The sequence below is a fragment of the Salvelinus alpinus genome, chromosome 31, assembly GCF_045679555.1.
Source record: "Salvelinus alpinus chromosome 31, SLU_Salpinus.1, whole genome shotgun sequence".
NCBI lineage: Eukaryota > Metazoa > Chordata > Actinopteri > Salmoniformes > Salmonidae > Salvelinus > Salvelinus alpinus.
The window spans coordinates 34,555,566-34,575,543 of NC_092116.1; positions in this window are offsets into that span (position 1 = coordinate 34,555,566).

A 19,978-nucleotide genomic window follows, 5' to 3' on the forward strand; every position below is an offset into this window, starting at 1 on the left:
GGAGTTTATCAAAATCAGGTTCGTTTTCGAGTTCTTTGTGAATCTGTGTAATCCGAGGGAAATATGTGTCTCTAATATGGTCATACATTTGGCAGGAGGTTAGGAATTGCAGCTCAGTTTCCACCTCATTATGTGGGCAGTGTGCACATAGCCTGTCTTCTCTTGAGAGCCAGGTCTGCCTCTCTCTCTCTCTCTCCACAGTTTTATGACTTAACGGCAGGTCATAAATTCCTGGAATGGACCCTCTCCCCCATTGAACATGCAGTATTGAGGGAGAGAGAGAACAAAGAGAGACTTGGCCAAACTCCTAATCCCCAAAATGGGAGAATTAAACAATATTTCTACTTTTGAGAAGGTGTTAATGGTCCGTGGACACTTAAGGGACAGTGATGTCGAGTGTGTTTCATTTGGTGATCTCATGAAGGACAGGAAACACACATAACTGTATCTCTTCAAGTGTACATCTCCCAGTTGTCAGGTTTACGTCTAAATATTGTGAAACGTATGTGATTTAAACATGAAACTATTTGTAAAAAGATGTAATGTGATGTTAGCCTTCTAAATGAGAAAATATGGGTTTTCATATAAAGTTAACCAAGTCAGTACCAACGCCCTCGTGAGCAGAGACATTATGTCGGCGTCATGGACGCGCCCCGTTTCTACCCACGTATAAGAGCCCACGTAACGCAATTCACACCAGACCACGTCCATAAGTGCTGTTATTGTAAAGTGGGAAACTTCTAGGAGCAACAACGGCTCAGTTGTGAAGTGGTAGACCCCAGAAGCTCACAGAACGGGACCGTCGAGTGCTGAAGCACGTAGCATGTAAAAAATTTGGAATTTGGAATGAGACTAACGTAAGGTAAAGATTAATAATCATTAATAAAAGAATGTACTCGATAAGATATGGAACTATCTGAAGAGTCGATTCGGGAAATAGAGACTCTATAAACATTTTTCCGTGGTGCCCGACTTCCTAGTAAATTAAAGTTTACATGATTAGTTTAATTCCATGATTCGTTTACTATACCAGTATAAACACTAAATGATGAGGTATTCCTAAACCACACCAGTATAAACACTAAATGATGAGGTATTTCTATACCATACCAGTATAAACACTAAATGATGATGTATTCCTATACTATACCAGTATAAACACTAAATGATGAGGTAATCCTATACTATACCAGTACAAACACAAAATGATGAGGTATGCCAATACTATACCAGTATAAACACTAAATGATGAGGTATTCCTATACTATACCAGTATAAACACTAAATGATGAGGTATTTCTATACCACACCAGTATAAACACTAAATGATGAGGTATTTCTATACCATACCAGTATAAACACTAAATGATGAGGTATTCCAATACTTTACCAGTATAAACACTAGATGATGAGGTATTCCTATACTATACCAGTATAAACACTAAATGATGAGCTATTCCTAAACTATACCAGTATAAACACTAAATGATGAGGTATTCCTATACTATACCAGTATAAACACTAAATGATGAGGTATTCCAATACTTTACCAGTATAAACACTAAATGATGAGGTATTCCTATACTATACCAGTATAACACTAAATGATGAGGTATTCCAATACTTTACCAGTATAAACACTAAATGATGAGGTATTCCAATACTATACCAGTTATAAACACTAAATGATGAGGTATTTCTATACTATACCAGTATAAACACTAAATGATGAGGTATTTCTATATTATACCAGTATAAAAACTAAATGATGAGGTATTCCTATACTTTACCAGTATAAACACTAAATGATGAGGTATTCCTATACTATACCAGTATAAACACTAAATGATGAGGTATTCCTATACTATACCAGTATAAACACTAAATGATGAGGTATTCCTATACTATACCAGTATAAACACTAAATGATGAGGTATTCCTATACTATACCAGTATAAACACTAAATGATGAGGTATTCCTATACTATACCAGTATAAACACTAAATGATGAGGTATTCCTATACTATACCAGTATAAACACTAAATGATGAGGTATTCCTATACTATACCAGTATACACACTAAATGATGAGGTATTCCTATACTATACCAGTATACACACTAAATGATGAGGTAATCCTATACTATACCAGTATAAACACTAGATGATGAGGTATTCCTATATTATACCAGTATAAACACTAAATGATGAGGTATTCCTATACTATATCAGCACAAATTTCTAAAAGATAAAAGGAAGACGCTATTCCCACGAATTCTTCTGTAGGTGTGTGTCTGTGTGTGTATTCATGCATTCACGGGGGACGTGATATTTCAAACTGACACACACAAACCCGTCACAGATCCTCAAAATCATGTGGCGTGACATTTATTTTTCAACAACATTTGTGATTATCTCTATACCCTTGGCACACACACACACACACACACACACACACACACACACACACACACACATACACACACGCACACGCACACGCACACGCACACGCACACGCACACACCCGTCACAGATCCTCAAAATCATGTGGTGTGACATTTATTTTTCAACAATATTTGTGATTATCTCTCTACCCATGACACACACACACACACACACACACACACACACACACACACACACACACACACACACACACACACACACACACACACACACACACACACACACACACACACACACACACACACACACGTCACAGATCCTCAGAATCATGTGGTGTGACATTTATTTTTCAACAATATTTGTGATTATCTCTCTACCCATGACACACACACACACACACACACACACACACACACACACACACACACACACACACACACACACACACACACACACACACACACACACACACACACACACACACACACAGGTTGACTCAGCAGAAGGTTATCCCAAACCAATCTGTATACGGACATCAGATGTTATTTGAGTGTTCATGGAACCTCAAGACTAAGGGGTACATCTCAAACAAAGCACCTTATTCCCTAACATGGGTACTTCTTTTGACGAGGTCACGTAGGGGACCCCGATTCAGACTACCCCGATTCAGACTACCCCGATTCAGACTACCCCGATTCAGACTACCCCGATTCAGACTACCCCGATTCAGACTACCCCGATTCAGACTACCCCGATTCAGACTACCCCGATTCAGACTACCCCGATTCAGACTACCCCGATTCAGACTACCCCGATTCAGACTACCCCGATTCAGACTACCCCGATTCAGACTACCCCGATTCAGACTACCCGATTCAGACTACCCCGATTCAGACTACCCCGATTCAGACTACCCCGATTCAGACTACCCCGATTCAGACTACCCCGATTCAGACTACCCCGATTCAGACTACCCCGATTCAGACTACCCCGATTCAGACTACCCGAAATGTCCTCCTTTTCTACACACGCCACACTTGTCAGTAGTTGGTATTCAGACTGACATTGTGAAGGTGCATCATGGGGTTTGTAGGCGTGGTTCCGTTTGCGCGCGCTCAATACATTTCATTTAACTGCTAAGAACCCTCCAACAGATTTTCTTCCTGAAGTTTTTTATTCTGTAGGGTTTTCAGTACATTTATCTCAAGCCATCCCTTTAAATTTGGATGTACCTTTTAAATTAGAATTTTCTCGACAGACTCACTAGAATGTACGGAGAGAAGGTTTCAGAATGTTAGGGACCAATGACAGGAAGCCATGTAAATATATACATATTCATCTCTTTACAGCTGGTAGATTAAAAAAATATATACTTTGATCTTGTATATTATTTATGGTTAGGAAATTATTTCTGAACAACTGTTTGGAGAGCCTTTACACACAAAATATATCGATGAATAAAAAAATACCGTGATTTGATTCATCCTGAAAGTTGCCATATTCAATTGTTCAATCCACTAAATATTGGAAGGTGAGGAAAAGTGTACAATAGGGGTTGACCAGTAGTCCTATAAATCTACCCGGATACTCCTCACTAATCATGGAACTGTGAGGACAACGGTCCAGTCGTCGTGAACCCGTGCGCGCCAGGCTCCAGATTTAAACTGCTACTTATGATCTGTGTTCCATAACGATTCCAATAGGCTACCTGTCGCAAATGATTTGAAAATACGTTGATACGATCCACTATTACTAGCCATCCTCAGGAACAACAACATGTGTCAGGGAAAAATTACATACTTACCTAACATAACAATGGAATGGAATGATGCCAAATGGAAGGAAACTAACACTGAAGTCACAGTTATAAATGTGAGGAAACTAACACTGAAGTCACATTAATAAATGTGAGGAAACTAACACTGAAGTCACAGTTATAAATGTAAGGAAACTAACACTGAAGACACAGTTATAAATGTGAGGAAACTAACACTGAAGACACAGTTATAAATGTGAGGAAACTAACACTGAAGTCACAGTTATAAATGTGAGGAAACTAACACTGAAGTCACAGTTATAAATGTAAGGAAACTAACACTGAAGACACAGTTATAAATGTGAGGAAACTAACACTGAAGTCACAGTTATAAATGTGAGGAAACTAACACTGAAGTCACAGTTATAAATGTGAGGAAACTAACACTGAAGTCACAGTTATAAATGTGAGGAAACTAACACTGAAGTCACAGTTATAAATGTGGGGAAACTAACACTGAAGTCACAGTTATAAATGTGAGGAAACTAACACTGAAGAGACAGTTATAAATGTAAGGAAACTAACACTGAAGAGACAGTTATAAATGTGGGGAAACTAACACTGAAGTCACAGTTATAAATGTAAGGAAACTAACACTGAAGACACAGTTATAAATGTGAGGAAACTAACACTGAAGACACAGTTATAAATGTAAGGAAACTAACACTGAAGTCACAGTTATAAATGTGGGGAAACTAACACTGAAGTCACAGTTATAAATGTAAGGAAACTAACACTGAAGACACAGTTATAAATGTGAGGAAACTAACACTGAAGACACAGTTATAAATGTAAGGAAACTAACACTGAAGTCACAGTTATAAATGTGGGGAAACTAACACTGAAGAGACAGTTATAAATGTAAGGAAACTAACACTGAAGTCACAGTTATAAATGTGGGGAAACTAACACTAAAGTCACAGTTATAAATGTAAGGAAACTAACACTGAAGTCACAGTTATAAATGTGGGGAAACTAACACTGAAGAGACAGTTATAAATGTAAGGAAACTAACACTGAAGTCACAGTTATAAATGTGGGGAAACTAACACTAAAGTCACAGTTATAAATGTGAGGAAACGAACACTGAAGTCACAGTTATAAATGTGGGGAAACTAACACTGAAGACACAGTTATAAATGTAAGGAAACTAACACTGAAGTCACAGTTATAAATGTGGGGAAACTAACACTGAAGAGACAGTTATAAATGTAAGGAAACTAACACTGAAGTCACAGTTATAAATGTGGGGAAACTAACACTAAAGTCACAGTTATAAATGTGAGGAAACGAACACTGAAGTCACAGTTATAAATGTGAGGAAACTAACACTGAAGTCACAGTTATAAATGTGAGGAAACTAACACTGAAGTCACAGTTATAAATGTAAGGAAACTAACACTGAAGACACAGTTATAAATGTGAGGAAACTAACACTGAAGTCACAGTTATAAATGTGAGGAAACTAACACTGAAGTCACAGTTATAAATGTGAGGAAACTAACACTGAAGTCACAGTTATAAATGTGAGGAAACTAACACTGAAGTCACAGTTATAAATGTGAGGAAACTAACACTGAAGTCACAGTTATAAATGTGAGGAAACTAACACTGAAGAGACAGTTATAAATGTGGGGAAACTAACACTGAAGTCACAGTTATAAATGTGAGGAAACTAACACTGAAGTCACAGTTATAAATGTGGGGAAACTAACACTGAAGTCACAGTTATAAATGTGAGGAAACTAACACTGAAGAGACAGTTATAAATGTAAGGAAACTAACACTGAAGAGACAGTTATAAATGTGGGGAAACTAACACTGAAGACACAGTTATAAATGTAAGGAAACTAACACTGAAGTCACAGTTATAAATGTGGGGAAACTAACACTGAAGAGACAGTTATAAATGTAAGGAAACTAACACTGAAGTCACAGTTATAAATGTGGGGAAACTAACACTAAAGTCACAGTTATAAATGTGAGGAAACGAACACTGAAGTCACAGTTATAAATGTGAGGAAACTAACACTGAAGTCACATTAATAAATGTAAGGAAACTAACACTGAAGTCACAGTTATAGATGTGTGCTGGTATAATTGACGGTGGCTACCGATATGATTTCTAGAATGTTTTAATTATGTGCCCAAATATTTAACATGATACCACTAATTAAAAAACAAACTGTGAAAAATTCTGGGCACATAATTAAAACATTCTAGAAATTATAAATTAACTCTGTAGTTTTGGTGCTATACAGTAATTTGCGTATGGCTACGGAAGCCTATAGCTTGGCTCTCACAAATTTCATCCCACGTTTTAAGGCCAGCATTTCATAAACTTCCCTGTGGGAAAAGTGATATGGTGATATGATTCAGTTTGCTGCCATTATGACTAGTTTCACATTTTGTCTCCAGCGATTAAAAGGTAAAAATAGATCTGACACAATTATCATTTATATTTACAATCCCCTCATTCAAACGGCTTAATCATTTACCAAGCTGTTCCTTAACAGCTCTTATCCGATGAGTAAATGACATGGAGCCCCGTGTTATTTCTATCAGATAGTAGATGCTTTTTCCACCTGGAACCGGCAGGTTCACTAGACCTTATTCCTCGTTTCATCACGTGTGACGGTGTTGTAATTACCAGAGAATAAAGTCAAGGTCAGAGAATACAGTGTATCTGTAGACACACCTCCACCACACCTTAATTTCCTAGTTCTCCGTGAATAGTTGGTGAATAGGATGATGATCTCATGATTAAATTCAAGGTCAGAATACGAATAGAGAGAAAAGTGCATAAAAAGGGGGAATTTACGTTCCATTTACGCTTAACTTGGGTCGGCTTTTCAGCTCTAAGGTTGCGCTGATCTAACCCAGCTTTTAAAAAAGGGTTGTCCTTTATGTCTCCTTTAACACGTTGTTCTCAACGCTCAAAGTGCAGAGGAGAGGGTGAGAGAGGGAGAGAGAAGGAGGGGGGGGGAGATAGGAGTTGAGAGAGAGATATTGGGAGAAAAAGCAGGCGCCGGAAGAATAACCTGATAAGGACAATAACAAACCCATCGGTTCCTTCTGAGAGCACTCTCCCCTATTACAACTGAATCTCCCATTCTGTATACTGGAATATCCCAGTATATCCCATTATATCCCAGTATATCCCATTATATCCCATTATATCCCAGTATATCCCAGTATATCCCATTATATCCCAGTATATCCCATTATATCCCATTATATCCCATTATATCCCAGTATATCCCATTATATCCCAGTATATCCCATTATATCCCATTATATCCCAGTATATCCCAGTATATCAGTATATTAGTATATTTGCCAGCAGCATACCACCCTGCATACCACTGCTGGCTTGCTTCTGAAGCTATGCAGGGTTGGTCCTGGTCAGTCCCTGGATGGGAGACCAGATGCTGCTGGAAGTGGTGTTGGAGGGCCAGTAGGAGGCACTCTTTCCTCTGGTCTAAACAAAGATCCCAATGCCCCAGGGCAGTGATTGGGGACACTGCTCTGTGTAGGGTGCCGTCTTTCGGATGGGACGTTAAACGGGTGTCCTGACTCTCTGAGGTCATTAAAGATCCCATGGCACTTATCGTAAGAGTAGGGGTGTTAACCCCGGTGTCCTGGCTAAATTCCCAATCTGGCCCTCAACCATCACGGTCACCTAATAATCCCCAGTTTACAATTGGCTCATTCATCCCCCTCCTCTCCCCTGTAACTATTCCCCAGGTCGTTGCTGCAAATGAGAACGTGTTCTCAGTCAACTTACCTGGTAAAATAACGGATAAATAAAAAATATCCCAGTATATCCCATTATATCCCTGTATATCTCCATTATATCCCAGTATATCCCATTATATCCCCATTATATCCCAGTATATCCCAATATATCCCATTATATCCCAGTATATCTCAGTATATCCCAGTCTATCCTAGTATATCCCAGTATATCCCAGTCTATCCTAGTATATCCCAGTATATCCCAGTCTATCCTAGTATATCCCAGTATATCCCAGTCTATCTCAGTATATCTCAGTATATCCCAGTATATCCCATTATATCCCATTATATCCCAGTATATCCCAGTCTATCCCATTACATCCCAGAATATCCCAGTATATCCCAGTATATCCCATTACATCCCAGTCTATCTCAGTATATCTCAGTATATCCCAGTCTATCCCAGTCTATCCCAGTATATCTCAGTATATCTCAGTATATCTCAGTATATCCCAGTCTATCCCAGTATATCTCAGTATATCTCAGGATATCTCAGTATATCCCAGTCTATCCCAGTATATCCCAGTATATCCCATTATATCCCATTATATCCCAGTATATCCCAGTATATCCCATTATATCCCAGTATATCCCAGTATATCCCATTATATCCCATTATATCCCAGTACATCCCATTATAACCCATTATATCCCAGTATATCCCAGTATATCCCATTATATCCCAGTATATCCCATTATATCCCATTATATCCCATTATATCCCAGTATATCCCATTATATCCCATTATATCCCAGTATATCCCAGTATATCCCATTATATCCCAGTATATCCCAGTATATCCCATTATATCCCATTATATCCCAGTACATCCCATTATAACCCATTATATCCCAGTATATCCCAGTATATCCCATTATATCCCATTATATCCCATTATATCCCAGTACATCCCAGTATATCCCATTACATCCCAGTATATCCGATTATATCCCATTATATCCCAGTATATCCCAGTCCATCCCATTATATCCCATTACATCCCAGTCTATCCCAGTATATCTCAGTATATCTCAGTATATCTCAGTATATCGCAGCATATCCCAACCTATTTTAATCCTTCTTCTCTTTCCCTCCAACCATCCCTTTCGTCCTCCTCTTCTTCCTCTCTTGTTCTATATCCATCCCTCTCTTCCTCCTCTCTTGTTCTATATCCATCCCTTTCTTCCTCCTCCGCTCCTCTGTATTTCTGAGATGGACAGAACGTTCTCATTAACAAAGTTCTTTCCTACCATCATTATAAGAGTGTGTTTGTGCCAGTCATTTGATCGGTTCGTCTTGTCCAGCGAGCGAGCGAGAGAGAAAAAGAGAGAGAGATAGAGAGAGATAGAGAGAGACAGAGAGAGAGAGAGAGAGAGAGAGAGAGAGAGAGAGAGAGAGAGAGAGAGAGAGAGAGAGAGAGAGAGAGAGAGAGAGAGAGAGAGAGAGAGAGAGAGAGAGAGCGAGAGAGAGAGAAAGAGAGAGAGATAGATAGAGATAGAGAGAGACAGAGAGAGACAGAGAGAGAGAGAGAGAAAGAGAGAGCGAGAGAGAGAGAGAGAGAGAGAGAGAGAGAGAGAGAGAGACAGAGAGAGAGAGAAAGAGAGAGAGAGAGAGACAGAGAGAGAGAGAGAGAGAGAGAGAGAGAGAGAGAGAGATAGAGAGAGAGAGAGAGAGAGAGAGAGAGAGAGAGAGAGAGAGAGAGAGAGAGAGAGAGAGAGAGAGAGAGAGAGAGAGAGAGAGAGAGAGAGAGAGAGAGAGAGAGAGAGAGAGAGAGAGAGAGAGAGAGAGAGAGAGAGAGAGAGAGAAAGAGAGTGGGTGTCACTCATTTAATCTGTCTCCCTCCCTAACGGCTGATCTGCATGTGTATGTTCTTTTATTGCCAAGGCCCAAAGGTTGCACACGCGCACGCGCACACGCACGCGCACGCACACGCACATGCGCACACGCACACGCACACACACACACACAAACACACACACAGCCACACACACACACACACACACACACAGCTACACACACACAAACACACACACACACACACACACACACAAACACCAGAGCCCAAAGGTTGTTGAGACGAGGACAACAATTATAGCGTGAGACTGACTGGCAGATGGCTGTCACCAGGGGCGATAGCATTCATAGCGATATCAACCACGACGACAGCAACCACGGAGACAGAGGCGTGGGATGATTCTAGAACACTCAGAGTCAATGGCCTGAACTACACCACAGAAAATCAAAGAAGAACAAACGCTATGCTACGAGAAGCAGATTGGTCCACAGTAACACATCCATTACACACCTGCTTACAACCCATATGGTAAGAGGGGACACCTAGTCAGTTGTCCAACTGAATGTATTCAATTGAAATATGTCTTCCGCATTTAACCCAACTTTTATGAATCAGAGAGGTGCGGGGGTGGGGAGGGCTGCCTTAATCGACATCCACGTCTTCGGCGCCCAGGGAACAGTGGGTTAACTGCTTTGCTCAGGGGTGGAACGACAGATTTTTACCTTGTCAGCTCGGGGATTCAATCCAGCAAACCTTCCAGGTTTACTGGCTCAACGCTCTAACATTTACATTTTACATTTAAGTCATTTAGCAGACGCTCTTATCCAGAGCGACTTACAAATTGGTGCATTCACCTTATGACATCCAGTGGAACGGCCACTTTACAATAGTGCATCTAAATCTTTTAAGGGGGGGGGGAGTGAGAAGGATTACTTTATCCTATCCTAGGTATTCCTTAAAGAGGTGGGGTTTCAGGTGTCTCCGGAAGGTGGTGATTGACTCCGCTGTCCTGGCGTCGTGAGGGAGTTTGTTCCACCATTGGGGGGCCAGAGCAGCGAACAGTTTTGACTGGGCTGAGCGGGAACTGTACTTCCTCAGTGGTAGGGAGGCGAGCAGGCCAGAGGTGGATGAACGCAGTGCCCTTGTTTGGGTGTAGGGCCTGATCAGAGCCTGGAGGTACTGAGGTGCCGTTCCCCTCACAGCTCCGTAGGCAAGCACCATGGTCTTGTAGCGGATGCGAGCTTCAACTGGAAGCCAGTGGAGAGAGCGGAGGAGCGGGGTGACGTGAGAGAACTTGGGAAGGTTGAACACCAGACGGGCTGCGGCGTTCTGGATGAGTTGTAGGGGTTTAATGGCACAGGCAGGGAGCCCAGCCAACAGCGAGTTGCAGTAATCCAGACGGGAGATGACAAGTGCCTGGATTAGGACCTGCGCCGCTTCCTGTGTGAGGCAGGGTCGTACTCTGCGGATGTTGTAGAGCATGAACCTACAGGAACGGGCCACCGCCTTGATGTTGGTTGAGAACGACAGGGTGTTGTCCAGGATCACGCCAAGGTTCTTAGCGCTCTGGGAGGAGGACACAATGGAGTTGTCAACCGTGATGGCGAGATCATGGAACGGGCAGTCCTTCCCCGGGAGGAAGAGCAGCTCCGTCTTGCCGAGGTTCAGCTTGAGGTGGTGATCCGTCATCCACACTGATATGTCTGCCAGACATGCAGAGATGCGATTCGCCACCTGGTCATCAGAAGGGGGAAAGGAGAAGATTAGTTGTGTGTCGTCTGCATAGCAATGATAGGAGAGACCATGTGAGGTTATGACAGAGCCAAGTGACTTGGTGTATAGCGAGAATAGGAGAGGGCCTAGAACAGAGCCCTGGGGGACACCAGTGGTGAGAGCACGTGGTGAGGAGACAGATTCTCGCCACGCCACCTGGTAGGAGCGACCTGTCAGGTAGGACGCAATCCAAGCGTGGGCCGCGCCGGAGATGCCCAACTCGGAGAGGGTGGAGAGGAGGATCTGATGGTTCACAGTATCGAAGGCAGCCGATAGGTCTAGAAGGATGAGAGCAGAGGAGAGAGAGTTAGCTTTAGCAGTGCGGAGCGCCTCCGTGATACAGAGAAGAGCAGTCTCAGTTGAATGACTAGTCTTGAAACCTGACTGATTTGGATCAAGAAGGTCATTCTGAGAGAGATAGCGGGAGAGCTGGCCAAGGACGGCACGTTCAAGAGTTTTGGAGAGAAAAGAAAGAAGGGATACTGGTCTGTAGTTGTTGACATCGGAGGGATCGAGTGTAGGTTTTTTCAGAAGGGGTGCAACTCTCGCTCTCTTGAAGACGGAAGGGACGTAGCCAGCGGTCAGGGATGAGTTGATGAGCGAGGTGAGGTAAGGGAGAAGGTCTCCGGAAATGGTCTGGAGAAGAGAGGAGGGGATAGGGTCAAGCGGGCAGGTTGTTGGGCGGCCGGCCGTCACAAGACGCGAGATTTCATCTGGAGAGAGAGGGGAGAAAGAGGTCAGAGCACAGGGTGGGGCAGTGTGAGCAGAACCAGCGGTGTCGTTTGACTTAGCAAACGAGGATCGGATGTCGTCGACCTTCTTTTCAAAATGGTTGACGAAGTCATCTGCAGAGAGGGAGGAGGGGGGAGGGGGAGGAGGATTCAGGAGGGAGGAGAAGGTGGCAAAGAGCTTCCTGGGGTTAGAGGCAGATGCTTGGAATTTAGAGTGGTAGAAAGTGGCTTTAGCAGCAGAGACAGAAGAGGAAAATGTAGAGAGGAGGGAGTGAAAGGATGCCAGGTCCGCAGGGAGGCGAGTTTTCCTCCATTTCCGCTCGGCTGCCCGGAGCCCTGTTCTGTGAGCTCGCAATGAGTCGTCGAGCCACGGAGCGGGAGGGGAGGACCGAGCCGGCCTGGAGGATAGGGGACATAGAGAGTCAAAGGATGCAGAAAGGGAGGAGAGGAGGGTTGAGGAGGCAGAATCAGGAGATAGGTTGGAGAAGGTTTGAGCAGAGGGAAGAGATGATAGGATGGAAGAGGAGAGGGTAGCGGGGGAGAGAGAGCGAAGGTTGGGGCGGCGCGATACCATCCGAGTAGGGGCAGTGTGGGAAGTGTTGGATGAGAGCGAGAGGGAAAAGGATACAAGGTAGTGGTCGGAGACTTGGAGGGGAGTTGCAATGAGGTTAGTGGAAGAACAGCATCTAGTAAAGATGAGGTCGAGCGTATTGCCTGCCTTGTGAGTAGGGGGGGAAGGTGAGAGGGTGAGGTCAAAAGAGGAGAGGAGTGGAAAGAAGGAGGCAGAGAGGAATGAGTCAAAGGTAGACGTGGGGAGGTTAAAGTCGCCCAGAACTGTGAGAGGTGAGCCGTCCTCAGGAAAGGAGCTAATCAAGGCATCGAGCTCATTGATGAACTCTCCGAGGGAACCTGGAGGGCGATAAATGATAAGGATGTTAAGCTTGAAAGGGCTGGTAACTGTGACAGCATGGAATTCAAAGGAGGCGATAGACAGATGGGTAAGGGGACAAAGAGAGAATGACCACTTGGGAGAGATGAGGATCCCGGTGCCACCACCCCGCTGACCAGAAGCTCTCGGGGTGTGCGAGAACACGTGGGCGGACGAAGAGAGAGCAGTAGGAGTAGCAGTGTTATCTGTGGTGATCCATGTTTCCGTCAGTGCCAGGAAGTCGAGGGACTGGAGGGAGGCATAGGCTGAGATGAACTCTGCCTTGTTGGCCGCAGATCGGCAGTTCCAGAGGCTACCGGAGACCTGGAACTCCACGTGGGTCGTGCGCGCTGGGACCACCAGATTAGGGTGGCCGATGCCACGCGGTGTGGAGCGTTTGTATGGTCTGTGCAGAGAGGAGAGAACAGGGATAGACAGACACATAGTTGACAGGCTACAGAAGAGACTACGCTAATGCAAAGGAGATTGGAGTGGCAAGTGGACTACGCGTCTCGAATGTTCAGAAAGTTAAGCTTACGTAGCAAGAATCTTATTGACTAAAATGATTAAGATGATACAGTACTGCTGAAGTAGGCTAGCTGGCAGTGGCTGCGTTGTTGACTTTGTAGGCTAGCTGGCAGTTGTTGACTTTGTAGGCTAGCTGGCAGTGGCTGCGTTGTTGACACTACACTAATCAAGTCGTTCCGTTGAGTGTAATAGTATCTACAGTGCTGCTATTCGGGGGCTAGCTGGCTAGCTAGCAGTGTTGATTACGTTACGTTGCGTTAAAAGAACGACAATAGCTGGCTAGCTAACCTAGAAAATCGCTCTAGACTACACAATTATCTTTGATACAAAGACGGCTATGCAGCTAGCTATGTAGCTAGCTACGATCAAACAAATCAAACCGTTGTACTGTAATGAAATGAAATGAAAATGTGATACTACCTGTGGAGCGAAGCGGAATGCGACCGGGTTGTTGAGTGCAGAAGTTCTATTCGGTAGACGTTGGCTAGCTGTTGGCTAGCTAGCAGTGTCTCCTACGTTAAGGACGACAGATAGCTGGCTAGCTAGCCTCGGTAAATTAAGATAATCACTCTAAAACTACACACTCTAAACTACACAATTATCTTGGATACGAAGACAGCAAAGACAACTATGTAGCTAGCTAACACTACACTAATCAAGTCGTTCAGTTGGGTGTAATAGTTGCTACAGTGCTGCTATTCGGTAGACGGTGGACGTTTGCTAGCTGGCTAGCTGCTGGGCAGATGGCAGATAGCAGTGTAGACTGCGTTAGGACGACGAAATACGATAATTACGCAATTATCTTTGATACAAAGACGGCTATGTAGCTAGCTAAGAAGAAATTGCTAAGATTAGACAAATTAAACCGTTGTACTATAATGAAATGTAATGAAATGTAATGAAAAGTTATACTACCTGCGGACCAAAGTGCTGCTATTCGGTAGACGGTGGACGTTTGCTAGCTGGCTAGCTGCTGGGCAGATGGCAGATAGCAGTGTAGACTGCGTTAGGACGACGAAATACGATAATTACGCAATTATCTTTGATACAAAGACGGCTATGTAGCTAGCTAAGAAGAAATTGCTAAGATTAGACAAATTAAACCGTTGTACTATAATGAAATGTAATGAAATGTAATGAAAAGTTATACTACCTGCGGACCAAAGTGCGAAGTGCGACCGCTCGCTCCAACCCGGAAGTGTACTTACCACTAGAGTATCTGCCGCTCTGGCATACTATAAAACCCACGGGATCTTACTAAAAAAACTCTCATATATATAAACATATTGTTTCATAGATACACTGAATCACACCAGCCAGTCGTCATATTAGAAACTTAAAAACACACACTCGCACACACATACAATGCATTCGGAAAGTATTCAGACCCATTGACTCTTTACATATTTTGTTACTTCATAGCCTCATTTTAAAATAGATTAAATAAATGTTTTTTCCTTATCAATCTACACACACTAAGCCATAATGACAAAGCGAAAACAGTTTTTTAGCCATTTTGCAAATTAATGTAACATGAAAAACAGAAATACCTTATTTACATAAGAATTCACTCTTTGCTATGAGACTCGAAATTGAGCTCAGGTGTATCCTGTTTCCATTGATCATCCTTGAGGTGTTTCTACAACTTGATTGGAGTCCACCTGTGGAAAATTCAATTGATTAGATATGATTTGGAAAGGCACAACACATGTCACGCCCTGACCATAGATTGCTTTGTATGTTTCTATGTTTTGTTTGGTCAGGGTGTGATGTGGCTGGGCATTCTATGTTGTATGTCTAGGTTGTCTATTTCTGTGTTGGGCCTAGTATGGTTCCCAATCAGAGGCAGGTGTCAGTCGTTGTCTCTGATTGGGAGCCATATTTAGGTATCCTGTTTTCCTTTGGGTTTTGTGGGTGGTTGTATCCTGTGTTAGTGTTTTCACCATACGGGACTGTTTCGGGGTGTTTGTTTGTTCTTTTGTTATTTCGTTCAGTGTTCTGTGTGATTTATTAAATATATCATTATGGACACTTACCACGCTGCATATCGGTCCTCCTCTTCTCATTCCAATGACGAGCATACCTGTCTATATAAGGTCCCACAGTTGACATGAGGTCGAAGGAATCGTCTGTAGAGCTCCAAGGCGGGATTGTGTCGAGGCACAGACCTGGGGAAAGGTAGCAAAACATTTCTGCAGCATTGAAGGTCCCCATGAACACAGTGGCCTACATCATTCTTAAATGGAAGAATTTTGGAACCACCAAGACTCTTCCTAGAGCTGGCTGCCCAGCCAAACTGAACAATCGGGGGAGAAGGGCCTTGGTCAGGGAGGTGACCAAGAACCTGATGGTCACTCTGACAGAGCTCTAGAGTTACTCTGTGGAGATGGGAGAACCTTCCAGAAGGACAACCATCTCTGCAGCACTCCACCAATCAGGCCTTTATGGTAGAGCGGCGTTTGCAAAAAGGCCCCTTAAAGACTCTCAAGATTCTCTGGTCTGCTGAAACCAAGATTGAACTCTTTGCCTGAATGCCAAGCGTCACGTCTGGAGGAAACCTGGCACCATCCCTACGGTGAAGCATGGTGGTGGCAGCATCATGCTGTAGGGATGTTTTTCAGCGGCAGGAACTAGGAGACTAGTCAGGATCGAGGGAAAGATGAACGGAGCAAAGTACAGAGAGATCTGTGATGAAAACCTTCTCCAGAGCGCTCAGGACCTCACACTGGGGCGAAGGATCACCTTCCAACAGGACAACGACCCTCAGGACACAGCCAAGACAACGCAGGAGTGGCTTCGGGACAAGTCTCTGAATGTCCTTGAGTGGCCCAGCCAGAGCCCGGACTTGAACCCGATCTAACATCTCTGGAGAGACCTGAAAATAGCTGTGCAGCGACGCTCCCCATCCAACCTGACAGAGCTTGAGAGGATCTGCAGAGAAGAATGGGAGAAACTCCCCAAATGCATGTCTGCCAAGTTTATAGCATTATACCCAAGAAGACTCAAGGCTGTAATTGCTGCCAAATGTGCTTCAACAAAGTACTGAGTAAAGGGTCTGAATACTAATGTAAATGTGATATTTCAGTTTTGCTTTGTCATTATGGTGTATTGTGTGTAGATCGATGACGGAGGAAAAAACTATTTAATCCATTTTAGAATAAGGCAACAAAATGTGGAAAAAGTCAAGAGGTCTGAATACTTAGCGAATGCTCCACACACACACACACACACACACACACACACACACACACACACACACACACACACACACACACACACACACACACACACACACACACACACACACACACACACACACACACAGCCCCACACACACACATCCACACACAGCTAGATCTATTGAGACTGAAAGATCTATTGAGACTGAAAGTGTCACCTCAGCTGATTTTGTTGAAGGTGAAGAGAAATTTCTACAGCGGTGAAATGATTAATTCTCCCGAGTTAATGAAAAAAAGCTTCTGCACATCATAAAGAATTTGTGTGTGTGTGTGTGTGTGTGTGTGTGTGTGTGTGTGTGTGTGTGTGTGTGTGTGTGTGTGTGTGTGTGTGTGTGTGTGTGTGTGTGTGTGTGTGTGTGTGTGTGTGTGTGTGTGTGTGTGTGCACCAGCGAGTGTGTTTAACTATAAACCTATTGAATTCAATCTAGAGGGACTTGAGATTAACTCCGTCTGTTTCCCGTATAATACAATAATAACACCTTTAATTAGCGCTTCTCATTACAGCGTTATCTCAAAGCAAAAAGAATGATAAAATACAGTAAATAAAATACAGTAAATAAAATACAGTAAATATAATACAATAAACAAAATAGAGTAAATAATGTACAGTAAATCAAATACAGTAAATCAAATACAGTAAATAAAATACAATAAACAAAATACAGTAAATATAATACAGTAAATAAAATACAATAAACAAAATACAGTAAATCAAATACAGTAAATCATATACAGTAAATCAAATACAATAAACAAAATACAGCAAATCAAATACAGTAAATGTAATACAATAAATAAAATACAACAAACAAAATACAGCAAATCAAAATACAGTAAATATAATACTGGAAAACGTTGTGCAGTTGATTGGATGACAGCTGGTTTGCAACCGCTTTATCTAGTACTTTTGATTGGAAGGGGAAGTTGGAGATGGGCCTGTAGTTGGATAGAATGTATTGGTCAAGGTTGGGTTTCTTCAGTGACTGGGTAACTGCAGCTGTGTTGAAGATTGCTGGTTACCTCCCTGGTCAGCAGATGAGGGTGGTGACAAACTGACGCAGGATAGACGAGCATGTTTTGAGTAGGGATGTAAGGACAGGGTCAAGGGAGCAAGCGGTGGCTTTCATTTTTAGAGATGATTGACTGTACAGCGGTGGATGGGACTTCTGTGGATGTTACTGGGGGGGAGGGGCAGTCTGGGTTGGGGGCTCAGGAGGTGGGGTGAAGGCAGAGGCCTTGATGATTGTTTGCATGCACTCAATTAGTATTTGATAGCATTGCCTTTAAATTGTTTAACTTGGGTCAAACGTTTTGGGTAGAATTCCACAAGCTTCCCATAATAAGTTGGGTGAATTTTGGCCCATTCCTCCTGACAGAGCTGGTGTAACTGAGTCAGGTTTGTAGGCAAGAAATTTGTGTAGTGGTTGAAAAATTAGTTTTAATGACTCCAACCTAAGTGTATGTAAACTTCTAATGCTTTACTATTTAATCATTTATTTAAATTTTGTCTGGCTTGCCATTACAAATAAAATTAAATCTTTTTTTCTGATATCATTTTAAAAAACAGGTCGCTAGGTGTAGGCAAAACCATAAGCAAACTGGGATATGACTAAAGAGTTAATCAGGGTCAACTGGGATATGACTAAAGAGTTAATCAGGGTCAACTGGGATATGACTAAAGAGTTAATCAGGGTCAACTGGGATATGACTAAAGAGTTAATCAGGGTCAACCGGGATATGACTAAAGAGTTAATCAGGGTAAACTGGGATATGACTAAAGAGTTAATCAGGGTCAACTGGGATATGACTAAAGAGTTAATCAGGGTCAACTGGGATATGACTAAAGAGTTAATCAGGGTAAACTGGGATATGACTAAAGAGTTAATCAGGGTAAACTGGGATATGACTAAAGAGTTAATCAGGGTAAACTGGGATATGACTAAAGAGTTAATCAGGGTAAACTGGGATATGACTAAAGAGTTAATCAGGGTAAACTGGGATATGACTAAAGAGTTAATCAGGGTAAACTGGGATATGACTAAAGAGTTAATCAGGGTAAACCGGGATATGACTAAAGAGTTAATCAGGGTAAACTGGGATATGACTAAAGAGTTAATCAGGGTAAACTGGGATATGACTAAAGAGTTAATCAGGGTAAACCGGGATATGACTAAAGAGTTAATCAGGGTAAACTGGGATATGACTAAAGAGTTAATCAGGGTAAACTGGGATATGACTAAAGAGTTAATCAGGGTAAACCGGGATATGACTAAAGAGTTAATCAGGGTGATTTTTCCACAAATAGACAGGTATTTTCCTTTCCATGGTAGCAAGATCTTATCTATTTTTGCTATAAAAATGTATTGGAGTGAGATCATGTAATTATTTTGGGATATGTATACCGAGTATGTCCACATCCCTGTCAGTCCATTTTATTGGTAAACTACACGGTAATGTAAAAGTTACATCATTTTGTGATCCAATACGTAATATAGTTGTCACGTTCCTGACCTTATTTCCTTTGTTTCGTCTTTGTTTAGTTGGTCAGGACGTGAGCTGGGTGGGCATTCTATGTTATGTGTTTCTATGTTGGGTTCATTTTCAATTAGCCTGATATGGTTCTCAATCAGGGGCAGGTGTTTTACGTTTCCTCTGATTGAGAACCATATTAAGGTAGGCTGTTCTCACTGTTTGTTTGTGGGTGATTGTGCCTGTGTCAGTGTTTGTGCCACACGGGACTGTTTCGTGTGTACGTTCCTGTTCGTGCGTTCTTGTTTTATGTTCTCAAGTACAGGTCTGTTCACGTCGTTTTGTTATTTTGTATTTTGTCAAGTGTTCTTCGTGTTCGTCTTTCGCAAATAAATCATTATGTATTCAACCCACGCTGCATATTGGTCCGATCCTTGCTCATCCTCAGACGAGGGGGAGGACGAGCGTTACAATAGTACAATTATCATAATTT